Genomic DNA, 14,849 nt, shown 5'->3' on the forward strand with positions numbered 1-14,849 from the left:
CATGACCAAGCACATCCCCTCCCACTGATGTTACATGAGGCAGTCCTCTGCTATATATGTAGCTGGAACCATGGACCCTGGCCCATGTATACTCTTTGGTTGGTGGTTTAGTCTCTGGCAGCTCTGAGAGGTCCAGTTAATTGATATTGTTGTTCTTCCTATGGGGTTGCAATCCCCTTCAGATCCTTCAGCCCTTCCTTTGACTCTTCCATTGGGTTCCCTGGACTCAGTCTAATGGATGTCTGTGAGTATCTGCATCTCTCTTAGTCAGATGCTGGCAGAGCCTCTCACAGGACAGCCAAACCAGGCTCCTCTCTCTAAGTACACCTTGGCATCAGCAATAGTGTTGGGGTTTGGTGTTTGCAGATAGAATGGATAACATGGTGGGGCGTCTCTGGATGGCCTTTCCTTCAGCTTCTGCTCCATTTTTGTCCCTGCATTTCCTTTAGACAGGGACAATTCTGGGTTAAAAATTTTGAGATGGGTGGATCGTCCCAAACTTCCACTGGTTGCTGTGTCTATCTATAGGAGGTAGTCTCTTCAGAAGATCTCAGAAGATGGAAAGATCTCCTATGCTCATGGATTGGCAGGATTAATATAGTAAAAATGGCCATCTTGCTGAAAGCAATCTACAGATTCAATGCAATCCCCATCAAAATTCCAACTCAATTCTTCATAGAGTTAGAAAGAGCAATTTGCAAATTCATTTGAAATAACAAAAACCCAGCATAGCTAAAACTATCCTCAACAATAAAAGAACTTCTGGGGCAATCACCATCCCTGACCTCAAGCAGTATTACAGAGCAATAGTGATAAAAACTGTATGGTATTGGTACAGAGACAGGCAGGTAAATCAGTGGAACAGAATTGAAGACCCAGAAATTAACCCACACACCTTTGGTCACTTGATCTTTGACAAAGGAGCTAAAACCATCCAATGGAAAAAAGATAGCATTTTCAACAAATGGTAGTGGATCAACTGGTGGTCAGCATGTAGAAGAATGCAAATTGATACATTCTTACAGCCCTGTACGAAGCTCAAGTCCAAGTGGATTAAGGACTTCCACATAAAACCAGATATATGTAAGGTTGTGGGTCCTGTGTCTGCTCTGCCACAGGGCATGACTACCCCACATAAGGGGTAGTAGGACAGGTATGGTCTGTATCTAAGCAGTGAGATACCACTCTGAGGGTGGGGAAGCACAGTCTGAGGCAAGGGACAGCTAGAACTGGTTCAGGGTCCCAGGGCCTTTGAAAATGCTGGGGTGGAGGAGTTCCCAGGCTCTTGGATACCCAGGCACCACTGGAAGTCTCTGAAGAGCTGAGAATTGAATATGGACCCGCAGGCTGGATCTAGCCTGCGGGTTAGGGGATGAGGATGGGGTACGGAGTAGGGAAAAGAGGGAGGTCCCACAGTTGTTATTCTTGGCTTGGTGGGTGGTGGCTTAGGCTTGGTGGCAGTTGTGGCTGGGGGTGAAAAGAAGCCTTCTTTGGGAGATTAGACAGCAGCTCTGTAGGCAAAGGCCTTCTCCCTGGCTTCCCCACAGCAGATTCCAATGAAAAGAGATAGTCTGTGGTTCCAAATCATTTATTGCGGTGGGGTGAAGTAGATGTGTAAAACCATACCCCCCCCCTTCTCAGGGTGAGCCTGAGATTAAATACCTTTTGCCCGGGAAGGAAAACTTATTGGCTAAACCTCTAGGCTTTAGGCATTTCATTAAAATGGATATCTCTGTCTTGAGCCCATGTGACCACAGGGCTCACCTTTTTCTTTTTTCCTTTTTCTCATCTACATGTGGAGGGCTTGGGGCATTGCCCTTGTGTCACGGATGGCCACAAATGGGGGTGCTGCAGCTAGTGGCAGGGGCCTGGTGCCCAGGAGTAGGCAAAGCTCCTACTGTTCCTTCAAGGTCTCCTGGACTTCTAGCCTTAGTTCAACCAAGGACCAGGCTACCTTTCATGGTCCACTTCCCGACAGATACACTGAATCTAATAGAAGGGAAAGAAAGAGCCTTGAACACATCAGCACAGGAGAAATTTTTCGTAAAAAACACCAATGGCTCAAGGCGCTTAAGATCAACAAATGGCAAATGGGACCTCATAAAATTACAAAGCTTCTGTAAGGCAAAGGACACTATCAATAGGACAAAATGGCAATCCACAGATTGGGAAAAGATCTTTCCCAATCCTACAACAGATAGAGGCCTTATATCCAAAATATACAAAGAACTCAAGAAGTTAGACCACAGGGAGACAAATAACCCTATTAAAAAATGGGGTTCAGAGCTAAACAAAGAATTCACAGCTGAGGAATGCCAGAATGGTTGAGAAGCACCTAAAGAAATGTTCAACATCTTTTAGTCATCAGGAAATGCAAATCAAAACAACCCTGAGATTTCACCTCACACCAGTGAGAATGGCTAAGATCAAAAACTCAGGTGACAGCAAATGCTGGCGAGGATGCGGAGAAAGAGGAACACCTCCATTGTTGGTGGGATTGCAGACTGGTACAACCATTCTGGAAATCAGTCTGGAGGTTCCTCAGAAAATTGGACATTGAACTACCTGAGGATCCAGCTATAACTCTCTTGGGCATATACCCAAAAGATGCCCCAACATATAACAAAGACACATGCTCCACTATGTTCATAGCAGCCTTATTTATAGTAGCCAGAAGCTGGAAAGAACCCAGATGCCCTTCAACAGAGGAATAGATACAGAAAATGTGGTACATCTACACAATGGAATATTACTCAGCTATCAAAAACAATGACTTCGGGGTTGGGGATTTAGCTCAGTGGTAGAGTGCTTGCCTAGCAAGCGCAAGGCCCTGGGTTCGGTCCCCAGCTCTGAAACAAAAAAAAAAAAAAAACAATGACTTCATGAAATTCATAAGCAAATGGATGGAACTAGAAAATATCCTGAGTGAGGTAACCCAATCACACACATGATATGCACTCACTGATAAGTGGGTTACCCAAGAAATAATTCACAGACCACATGAAGCTCAGGAAGAAGACATACCAAAGTGTGGATGCTTCAGACCTTCTTAGAAGGGGGAACAAAATACTCAAGGCAGGAAATACGGAGACAAAGTGTGGAGCAGAGACTGAAGGAAAGGCCACCCATAGACTGCCCTACCTAAGAATCCATCCCATATACTGAAACCTAGTCACTACTGGGGATGCCAAGAAGTGCTTCCTGACAGGAGCCTGATGTAGCCAACTCCTGAGAGACTCTGCCAGAGCATGACAAATACGGAGGCGGATGCTTGCAGCTAACCATCAGACTGAGCATGGGGACCCAAATGGAGGAGTTAGAGAAAGGACTGAAGTAGCTGAAGGGGTTTGCAACCCCATAGGAAGAACAACAATATCAACCAACCAGACCCCCCAGAGCTCCCAGGGACTAAACCACCAGCCAAAAAGTACACATGGAGGGACCCGTGGCTCCAGCTGCCTATGTAGCAGGGGATGGCCTTGTCAGGCATCAGTGGGAGAAGAGGGCCTTGGTCCTGTGAAGGCTCGATTCCCCAGTGTAGGAGAATGCCAGGGTGGGTAGGCAGCAAGGAGTGGGTGGATGGTTGGGGAGTACCCTCAAGGACGGAGGGGTTGGGGGGATTTTATGGGTGCTTTCTGGAGGGGAAACCAGGAAAGGGGATAACATTTGAAATGTAAATAAATAAATATTCAATAAAAGAAAAGCAAAAAAAGGAGGATGGGTATAAATTTGGCCTCAGCACAGGGATCTAGGAGGAAGTGGGCTTTGATATATATCAATAGGTGAGGAAGTCCCTCTGAACCCCAAAAAGCTGAGCTCACTTTCCACAGCTTATGTAGAAGGCTGGGAAGTCCTAGAAAGACATGAAGTTACCCTACTACTAGTCATGTCATATTCCTGGACCCTGGCAGAGTCATGTACAGGACTCCCAGGGATGAAGCTGAAGGTGGGTCAATAGGCTTCATATTGAAAGCAGCAAAGATTGTCACTGTCTCTAAGAATTAAGAGGTAGATGTAGTGACACTTTTGGAATTTTTGTTTTTAAAAAACACAGAAATATTGTAAGAATATATTGTCATTTTAATCCTAGGTGGGGATGTTGGCTGCTTTGAAGCAGCTAACTATGATTTGCCTAATGCTCTAGCAGAGGCATAGTTTTTGCTAGCTGCAGATCATTTCTGTGTTTGTGTGTTATTTGGAATTCTGGGAACTTTTCAGAGGGCATATAAATGCTCAAGCCCAGGGGGGTGTTGGCTGCTGTTGATTGTTGTTGTTTGTTGTTTGTTAAGTAGTCATACTCAAAGAGGAAACAAGAAGAAATTAGATATTCTGACAATGAAGGAACTAGTGTAATGATAATTTTGACCCTCCTTTACAACCCCCAACTTTGTTTAGAGATCTCTTTCCTTTCCTCTCAATTCTTATTCTCTCTTATCTACCGTGAGGAGGTTGAAAGGGTGGAAGAAAAAAAGAACCCACAAAGTAGTAAAAGTCCAATTACAGGTGGTTCAAAGAGCACGATTGGAGCTGTCATATTTCAGAGAGCATAATTCTCAGAGACCTAGTAATCAGCAGTAATGAATAAATATTTGATATGTGCTAAGCTGTTCCAATACTTCACTAGGACGCAATGTGTTCTTCCCTCAGTAGCCCTTACCCCACTGTGTTAGTGTGAATGTTACTCTCTGAGGTTTCTATATGAGCAGGCTTGCTTTGGAAGGAGTTACTGAGGAGACTGGCCAGCATATGAAAAATAGAGAAGGGTAAAATGAGAAGCACCCTTTTCTTCTTGCTTCATCAGGATGAACTTTACAAATCAAAATAGACATCTTTGAATTCCCATGAGCCCAGAGAGCAGTTCTCACTGATGTTTACAGATTCAGATATAAAGCCACACCAATTCCTCAAAATATTCAATAGTTTCTGAGGCATAGAAAAATAAAGATTTAGGGGCTAGGCATATAAGTCAGTGTTAGATTGCTTGCCTAGCACATGCAAGTGAAAGAATAAAGATTTTAAACTATCCCCCACTGACCCTGCTGTGAGGACAAGTGCACCTTACAGCAAAGAATAACATGACATGTTTTGGAGATGCAGCCTGGCTATAGCCACCACAAACCATCTGGCCTCGATAAGGCCTGACTCAACAGTCCTGAGAAAAACAAGAGCTAGGGTCAGCTTGCCCCAGAAGCAGGGTGGCCTAGAGTTGAACTGAGCCCAAGTTAGATCATGTGTGCCAATGTGAACAAACCAATGAAGTTGCTTTGTGTGACTGTTGCCAACTGCCTATGTAATTTTTCCTATAAATACCTTCCCCTAATTGGGCTCGGGGTCGACTCCTCTGTCTCCTGTGTGAGATATGTGCTGTCCCCAGAGCTCTGGTTCTTCAAATACACCTCTTGTTTATTACATCAAGACTGGTTTCTCATGAGTTCTTGGGGGGTTGCGTCGTCTCGAGACTTGAGTGGGGGTTTTCCCCACCCCGGTCTTTCAAAATAGACATCTTCTTTGAATTCCCATGAGCCCAGAGAGCAGTTCTCACTGATGTTTACAGATTCAGATATAAAGCCACACCAATTCCTCAAAATATTCAATAGTTTCTGAGGCATAGAAAAATAAAGATTTAGGGGCTAGGCATATAAGTCAGTGTTAGATTGCTTGCCTAGCACATGCAAGGTCCTGAGGTCCATCCCAGTACTGAAAAAAAAATCCAAGCATGTTATCCCAGTACTTGGCAGGCAAGGAGACTGCTGAAATTATAGGCCATCTTCTTCTACATAGTAAATGCCAGATCAGCCAAGGCTATATAGCAAGACCCTGTCTCAAAGATAATCTTTTTATACAGCTTAAGCTGGCCTTAAACTCTTAATTGTCTGGTCTCAACCTTATGATTGCTAGAATTCCTACCACAGTTCTGTACCTGGGTTCTGGATCTGAGTATTTCTTTAGCTAGTTGTGTGTCTTTTTCAACTAGATTGGGAATCACATTTGGTATAATTTCTGGTTTCCTGAATCCTAAAGCCACAGCTTTTCTCACTGGCAGAAAAAGATGTTATAATACCAGTAGAACAAAAGTTCCATGGTTTCGCATCATCAGACTGGTTAATCCTAGTTTCTTTTTCTGTGCTGCATGTGGTGTGTTCTGCCCAAGACCCTAATAGCTTTGGAGGTTTGAGCATTGAAAGGAACTGCACTCATGATAGTTCATGCCTACCTTCTCAACTCCACTGTAAAACCCAGCTGTACTGAATAGCCATCAGCATTCAGCCTCTAGGCACTCAGTGGTTAGGAAGGGTGCCAGTGTATCTGGGAGCACACAACTGTGAGGCATCTGTGAGGTCAAGGTGCAAGCATTCGCTGTTAGCCCAGTGCATTTCCGGGCCTCCGGGCTGTTTAGCTGTGACCAAGTGGGTGATAGTACAAAACCCAATGATGAAATGCTAGCCTGAGTGTGAATTTGAAAGTATTGCGAGCAGGTGCCAACATACCAGTGGCAGGCAGAGTCAAATGGTGGGTAGAGAGCGTCGGAGATTCTGGTTCTATCTCCCTGCTGTTGGGCGTTTCAGCTAACGTCATCCTCATTGGGTCCTGGGACCTTCTCACATCCTTGGTGTCTGGAATTTCCTAGTGGTTCCCCATCCCCTACTGCTACTTATTTTTGTTTATTTTCCTGGCCCTCTGGACTTATCTCCTGTCTCTTCCCATACCTGGTTCTGCCTACCCTTTTCCCTCACCCTCCCCTCTCCCACCTAGATCCCTCCCTCCCTCTGCCTCCCATGATTATTTTGTTCCCTCTTCTAAGTGGGTTTGAAGCACCCACACTTTGACCTTCCTTCTTATTAAGTGTCATATGGTCTTTAAGTTGTATCATGGGTATTCTGAGCTTTTGGAAGTATCTGCTTATCAGTGAGTACATACCATGCATGTCATTTGGGTCTGGATTACCTCACTCAGGATGATATTTTCTAGTTCCACACATTTGTCTATAAAGTTTGTGAAGTTGTCATTTTAAATAGCTGAGTAGAATTTCATTGTGTAGATGTACCACATTTTTTTAATCCATTCCTCTGTTGAAGGTCATCTGGGTTCTTTCAGCTTCTGGCTATTATAAATAAGGCTGCTATGAACATAGTGGAGCATGTGTCTTTGTTATATGTTGCAGCATCTTTTGGGTATATGCCCAGGAGAGGTATAGCTGGGTCCTCAGGTAGTACAATGTCCAATTTTCTGAGGAACTTCCAGACTGATTTTCAGAATGGTTGTACCAGTCTGCAATCCCACCAACAATGGAGGAGTGTTCCTCTTTCTCAAAAGATCCTCGCCAGCATCTGCTGTCACCTGAGTTTTTGATCTTAGCCATTCTGACTGGTGTGAGGTGGAATCTCAGGGTTGTTTTGATTTGCATTTCCTGAAGACTAAGGATGTTGAACATTTCTTTGATGCCTCTCGGCCATTCGACATTCCTCAGGAGAATTCTTTGTCCATTTCCTCCAGATTTTCCAGTTTTTTTGACTATAGGCTTTTGTAGTAGGATCTGATGATTTTTTGAATTTCCTCAGATTCTGTTGTTATGTCTCCCTTTTCATTTCTGATTTTGTTAATTTGGATACACTTTCTGTGACCTCTGGTTAGTCTGGCTAAGGGTTATCTATCCTGTTGATTTTCTCAAAGAACCAGCTCCTGGTTTTGTTGATTCTATGTATAGACCTTTTTGTTTCTACTTGGTTGATTTCAGCCATGAGTTTGATTATTTTCTACCTTCTCCTCCTCTTGGGTGTATTTGCTTTTTTTTTGTTCTAGAGCTTTCAGATGAGCTATTAAGCTGCTAATGTATGATATTTCCTATTTCTTAGAGAGAGATATACAACTTCAAGGCTTTTAGTTGCAGTCAATAAATAAGTTGTGATAATATAAATAATCACGAAAAGGTTATCAACTGGGGATTATAAATTATAATACGAAATATGGAAAGACCAGAGGAAAATGAACTAGCTGGTTTCTATATACATGGAGGACCTCAATGTTTTACTGCTGTACAGGAGGATCACAACAAAAATGAATTGGCATCTGTGTTGCTCTAAAGCTGTATGAATATTACATTGGTGATCCAAAACAAAAACAGAAGATAGAGAAAACACAGTCTTGCTTAAAGTATCTTTTCCTGGCACTTTTTTCAATGACTTGCTCTAAAAATATGCATGCTAGAATACAACTTGATAATTTCCACTAGACTTACACATCACCTCCCACATGAGCTAGCAACCATTGTCTTGTGCTTTAATTTAAGGAAGAAATAGAAATATGATTCTGCAAAAACTTGTAGGTGGGGCTGGAGAGATGGCTCAGCGGCTAAGAGCACTGACTGCTGTTCCAGAGGTCCTGAGTTCAAATCCCAGTAACCACATGGTGGCTCACAACCATCTGTAATGGAATCCGATGCCCTCTTCTGGTGTGTCTGAAGACAGCTACAGTGTACTTATATATAATAAATAAATAAATCTTTAAAAAAAACTTGTAGATGATTGTTTAACTTTGGATTTTTGTGTAGTAGTTTGTAAGTTGAAATGAAGGATTAAGGGTGTAGCTTAGTTAGCAGAGTACTTGCCCAACATGTATGAAACCCTGAGTTCAATCCTCATCCCTATATCAATTGGGCATGCTGGAAAGGCAAATGCCTATAATCCCAGCACTCCAGACGTAGATGAAGATGTTCACGACCATATTCAACTGAATAGTGAGTTGCAGGCCAGACTTGGATACTTGATATCCTGTCTCAAAAAAATTGAAAAACAAAACTCTGGCCCTTTTACTGACCACTGCCAAACTATGGTTCACCCAAATGTGAAGTATTGCACAGCAGTGAAAGGAAGATTTATTGATAAAAGCAACAACTCAGTGGTCTCTCGAAAGCATTAAATTGAATATAAACAAGACTACTGTTGAAGGTTGTAAGCTACATGAGTACACTAAAGGCAACACTCCTTCAGTGACTAAATTCAAGACCCTGAACAGGAAGCAGTTTATACACATTGCCATGGATTGCCAGGAAGAGGCAGAATCTATAGGAGGGACCCTTCAGCTCAGGAGGCCTATGTCATAGCTGGGATAGTGAGAAAGACCCATGTGGTAAGTTCAAAGGGCTGTTTTTTAAACTGCTGGGGATGGAACCCAAGACACTTAATACTATGCCGGTGCTCTAACACTAACTACATCCTCAGCCCTTCTTAGAGAGCTTAATAGCCATACTGAGGTCAGCCAAGAAGCCCAGAGTGAAGCCAATGCCAGAAGGAGCCACAGGCCTCTTGTATGCCTCTGGGCAACTTCCAGTAAATCTGTGGTTTGTACATGTAATCATAGCTACATTAGTGGCTGAGGCATAGGAAAACAAGTTTGAAACCTTCCTGAAGCAAATGACGTCTAGGAATGGGGGCAGTAAAGGGAAGATGGAGCGAGTTGTAGTTGTTGTTGTTGTTGTCGTTGGTGGTGGTGGTGGTGGTGGTGTTTTAGGGTTGGGTTTTTTATTTTGTTTTGTTTTGTTTTTCAAGACAGGGTTTCTCTGTGTCGCCTTGGCAGATCTGTTTGCCTCTGCCTTCTGAGTGCTGGAATTAAAGGTGTGCACCACCACCACCTGGATTGTTTTGTTGTTTTAGCAGAGTATATAAGCAGCATTCTTGCAAGCATCCCAGCACCAAAAAGGGAAGTGGGAGAATGGATAGAATACACTGAAGCCTCATGCTCTGGAGTCCATTTAAATTCAACATAACTCAAACACTAGACTTGGGAGCTGAACGTTGTACAGCATATTTTAAAGAAGAAACCATTAAGAGCAAGGTAGGGGGTTATTGGGTGGTCTGTAATATTTTGACATAAAAGGATGAACAAGGGAGTTTCCATCAATCAGGATAGGAGCTGGTTCCTGAGTCATGAATTTAGTATGACTCTGACAGCAAGATGGAGAAGTTGTCCTTGAGATGTCTGGACTCAGACAACTGTTTCCTTAAACAGAAGTTGTTCAACTATTGGGAAGTCCCTAGCTCTCCTAGGGCATGGAACCTTGAATTTAGTTTCTCCCTATGATTAAGTGAAATATAAAAATGAAATGATAAAACCTAAAATAAGTTTCTTTGTTTGTTCCCAACATTCAGAAGTGCAGAAAGCCGCATCTGACAACTAAAACCTCAAACCAACAAGGAAAATACTACTGATATGAAGACGGCAGTGGTCCAGACAAGCAATGGGACAGTTAATTGGGCAAAATAGGCATCCGTTTGAGAGAGGGGCGGAACTTCCGTAGTGGCCTTGATTTCTCATTGGTAGAGCTAGTCAGCCTCAGAGAAAAGAACTTCCGTTGCAGAGCTCAGCCTCTTGAGGTAAAAATGGGGCGGGGTTGGTCACTTTGATGATGCCGTTTGAGTCGCAGGTGGTGTTTTTTATCCGTTCCGGAGGTGTTAATTCCTTGCCCAGTGAGAGGGAAACCTACCTCAAGTGCCAAGTCATAGGCAACCTTGTAGATGCGGGTCTGCCTATTCTCTTTCCCCACAAATCTCATTCTGAGAGGTAATTAGGCCCAGAAGGGCCCCAAAAGTTAGGCTTGTCAGGGAATTGGAGAAACAGGAAGGAGGCTGGCCACATACCCAACCTGGGTAACCATGGAATTCCATCACAGTGCCTCAGCGCACGACAAAGAATTGGTCTTGAGCTGTCTTGAGCCAACTTTCATGAATCTCGAAGCCATTGAACCCATCTCCTTTCCAATGTGTCCTGCTCTCCAAATGGTTCGGAGTGCAAGTGTAAGAATTAACAACCAAGAACCACTCTCCCGGGCTGGAGAGATTGCTCAGTGGTTAGAGCACTGACTGCTTTTCCAGAGGTCCTGAGTTCAAATCCCACCAACCACATGGTGGCTCATAACCATTTGTAATGGGATCTGATGCCGTCTTCTGGCATGTCTGAAGACAGTTACAATGTACTTATATATAATAAAAAAAAAAAAAAAATCTCCCAGGGAGAAGTTGGCTAACCATCATTTCAGGGGAGGTGAAAGGGAGGGAAGTAATAAAGGTCTAACCATGTCACTTGAGAGGTGTGGCTCACCAGAAAGAGAATCTTGTTCTGCCTCAGGACCACTTGTATCTTTGCGTCATTCAACTGCACTTCTTTCAGTTTCTGGCTCTAGTGTTTCCTGGGGTAGATAAGAGAAGGAAAGTCCTGTAGAGAAAGCTGGTAAGTTTCTGGAGGGTCTCATAACCAGGGTCTCCAGAAGCTGCTCCCATGTGTCTGCCCACAGGTAGGATTAGGGACCTTTGGGAACAGTGTGACCACTCTTGGCACTGACACTCAGATCTTCTCCAGCTGTCTCAAATCAAGGGTTATGCTTTTGCTAAAGATCAATTTCTGCTGTCTGCATTCAATTTGCCTGGGACTATTTGTTATAGGCTAGTGGCTCCTTAGGCCACTCTCTCACTATGTCAGCTGGCCTGAGTGTCTTCTCTACTCTGGGTGTTGTGGAGAAAGGACACATACAGGCTCTATTTGGGGTGACCAGTAGGCGACCCAGAGGGCACTGGCCTTCACTGCTCTGGCTCTGGTAGTCCTTAGCAGGTACCATGACTCAAACTGGTGTCCTCGTCCTTCACCTACCAGTCTTTTTTTTTTCTTTCTTTTTCTTTTTTTCGGAACTGGGGACCGAACCCAGGGCCTTGCGCTTGCTAGGCAAGCGCTCTACCGCTGAGCTAAATCCCCAACCCCCACCTACCAGTCTTAGGACCATGGTTGATCCCCTCCTGCCACCCATCTGAGTTTCCTTTCCTCTGCTTCAGGCCTTGGCTGCCAGGCATGTTCCTCCACTGATTTCTATAGCCCTTACCTCCACTCCTAAGTGTCTGTGGCCCCTACGAGCTATTCCCCAAATCACCTGCTGCTTGTCCCCTCTGTTCTATTCTCACCCTGATACCTTGACCTGGGCCAGCCCTCTAGAAGTCCAAGGAGCTACTGGCCAGTTACTGGAAGGGTTTAAGTGCTGTGTCCCCACCCTTCAGGGAGCTCTACTGAAGGCATTGTCCCCCTTTCCTTATGGGGGTGGGTGGGGTTTTGAGCATAATGTCTGGGCTATCAGGCTGACTAAGGGAGGAGAAATGGTCAGCTGGGCCTGCCCCCTTGTCCTGAGCATTTTGGTTTCGTTAAAACCCCAGTTCTGGGGTTGGGGATTTAGCTCAGTGGTAGAGCGCTTGCCTAGGAAACGCAAGGCCCTGGGTTCGGTCCCCAGCTCCGAAAAAAAAAGAACCAAAAAAAAAAAAAAAACCCAGTTCTGTTATGTGAATATGGTTTTGTTTTAATCCCAGGTATGGAATACAGGACTGCTTAGGATCGTCCACAGCTACTATGATTGTCTCATGCTCTAGGAGGGGCATGATTTTACAGACAGTATATATAGTATGTTTGGGACTCTGAAGACCCTTGAGAGGGTATAAATGCCAGAGCCCCAAGCAGGGGCTCCACCTGCTGCTGCTGCTTTTACTAGTGCTGTGGCTATGGCTGTTACTGTGGATTGCCAGATTACTGGTTGAATATACCCTAACTATGGAGATTGGCTTGCTCCAAGGGGCCCGCCCGACACCCATAATCAGCAGGAAGTAGTCTGAAGAGATCTATCCCCCTTCCCCCCTCTAACCTTCCTTCTCTCCTACCTAGTGTTGGGGGTTTGGAAGGGTGGTAGATATAAGAACCTAATCAAGTAGCCCAAAAAGTACACCTACACCCATGCCTTGCCCTGCCCTGAGTCCAGCCTGAACTTGCAGTCTCTGGGCCCTGCTTCCAGCTGGAGTTAACAAACCCATTTTCTTTCTTGGTCTCACTGGGTGGGAGGTCAGGCTGTGGAGGGCATCTGGTCATGAGACCATGACTTCTGTGACCTAGGCTTCTAGTGCCTGTTGGCCAACAGAGCCAGGGCGTGAATCAGTTGTGGTTGCGCATCTCCACCCCACCCGATTCTAGGCCATGTGGCCTGGCTGAGCAGTCAGCTGAAGTGGTCACAAATGTGCACCTGGCCTGCCTCTTCCTGGTAGCCTCCGAGACCTGCATTTACCATGCGACTGGGTCTTTTCCAGAATGGTATGTACTCAGTGTTTAAAACTACTTGCTCCTCTTCCACAAGACCTGGAATTGATCGATTCCCAGCATCCATATTATGGTGACTCACAACCCTCTAACTCCAGAGCCAGGAGATCCAATGCCTCCTTCTGGCTTATGCACATAAAATAGCTAATTCTTTTTAAAGGACCCATTAAGGATGGTAGGCATAATTGTGGGTGTCATATGCCTGACTCCTGGCCAGTATGGGGCACCCATCTCTTTACCTTTTGCCTCCCTGGCCTGATATCTTCCAGTTCACTGCCTGGAGCCTCTGACCAGGTATACTAAGAAGCCTGTCCCACCCACCCCCAGTCAGACATCTGCTCACTCCCCCTACAGCCCCAGGGGTCTCAGCCCTCTGTGTATGGTGTAGAGGCAAGGAGACAGGCACCCCTGCTTAACCCAATTCAGCCTTGGACAGTGACTCCCCTGAGTAACTTTGTCAGGCCTTGGCTTGAGAAGAGAATGTGAAGGCAAGCCTATGCAGGCAGAACTGGTGCTAGGACTGGCCGGGTAAGAGGCTCTTGGTTATTTGGGCGCTTGGGTGTCCCAGGATGCAGAATCCTAGCTAAGTAGAGGAGGAAACTGTCTCGTTCCCCTCTGTTAGAGCTGCATCTCTTTGGACTTGCCTTTGCTATCTCTTGCGCCCTGTGCAGGTGGGTAGCTTCTGAAGGCTCCCAGAGTGTCGGCCCCTCCTCTCTATCCTGGCTGTTGACCAACAATACCAATGGACTAAGGGAAGGACTTATCTAGTTGCGTATGCCTGTCTCCTGGGCAGTGTCTTCCTTCTGGGACTGGCAAGCCTCAGATTTATAAGGTGAGGATCCAAGGTATACCTGTTTCTACCTGGTACCAGTGTAGAAGCAGGTTTCAGAATCTCCCAGAGTCACAAGACTGAACTTTTAGTTCTGTAATACAGTCCTTTCTCTCCTTGTGTTCTTAAATGTCTAACCTTTAGCCAAGTGCTCTGAAGTCCTACCTGGCAGTTTCAGCAGAGGCCATGCCAATGAATCAAGTAATAGGAACTAAGAGAGGATTATGACCTGTAGGGTAAGCCTTCCTGGCCCTCACCTACAGATGAGTTAAGTGATGGCACTGAGCCTAAGAGACATGCCTAAGGCTAGATAAATTTTAAGGAGATAGCCCAGCCATTTGCAGGCCTTAGGACCTTGTTTAATTTACCTCTAAAGGACATAAGGGTGTAGAAAGGATTGATCCACTGTACTTGTAGCAAGGAGGCACTATAACAAGTCCAATTTAGGGCTGGAGAGATGGCTCAGCGGTTAAGAGCACCTGATTACTCTTCCAGAGGTCCTGAGTTCAATTCCCAGCAACCACATGGTGGCTCACAACCATCTGTAAAGAGATCCGATGCCCTCTTCTGGTGTGTCTGAAGACAGCTACAGTGTACTTATATATAATAAATGAATAAATAAAAAAAAAACAAGTCCCATTTAAAGATAGAAGACAGGACCATTAAGAATACCTAGAACCAGAGTACTGTTCTTCCCTCAGAGTAGGTAATCCACTGATGGACAAGAAACCTACCCTGTTGTGGGAAGGGGAATTTGTTTTTTTTTTTAAAGATTTATTTATTTACTTTATGCACATGAGTATACTGTAGCTATCTTCAGACACACCAGAAAAGGGCATCAGATCCCACTACAGATGATTGTGAGCCACCATGTGGTTGCTGGGATTTGAACTCAGGACCTCTG

The sequence above is a fragment of the Rattus rattus genome, chromosome X (genome assembly GCF_011064425.1).
Source record: "Rattus rattus isolate New Zealand chromosome X, Rrattus_CSIRO_v1, whole genome shotgun sequence".
Lineage (NCBI taxonomy): Eukaryota > Metazoa > Chordata > Mammalia > Rodentia > Muridae > Rattus > Rattus rattus.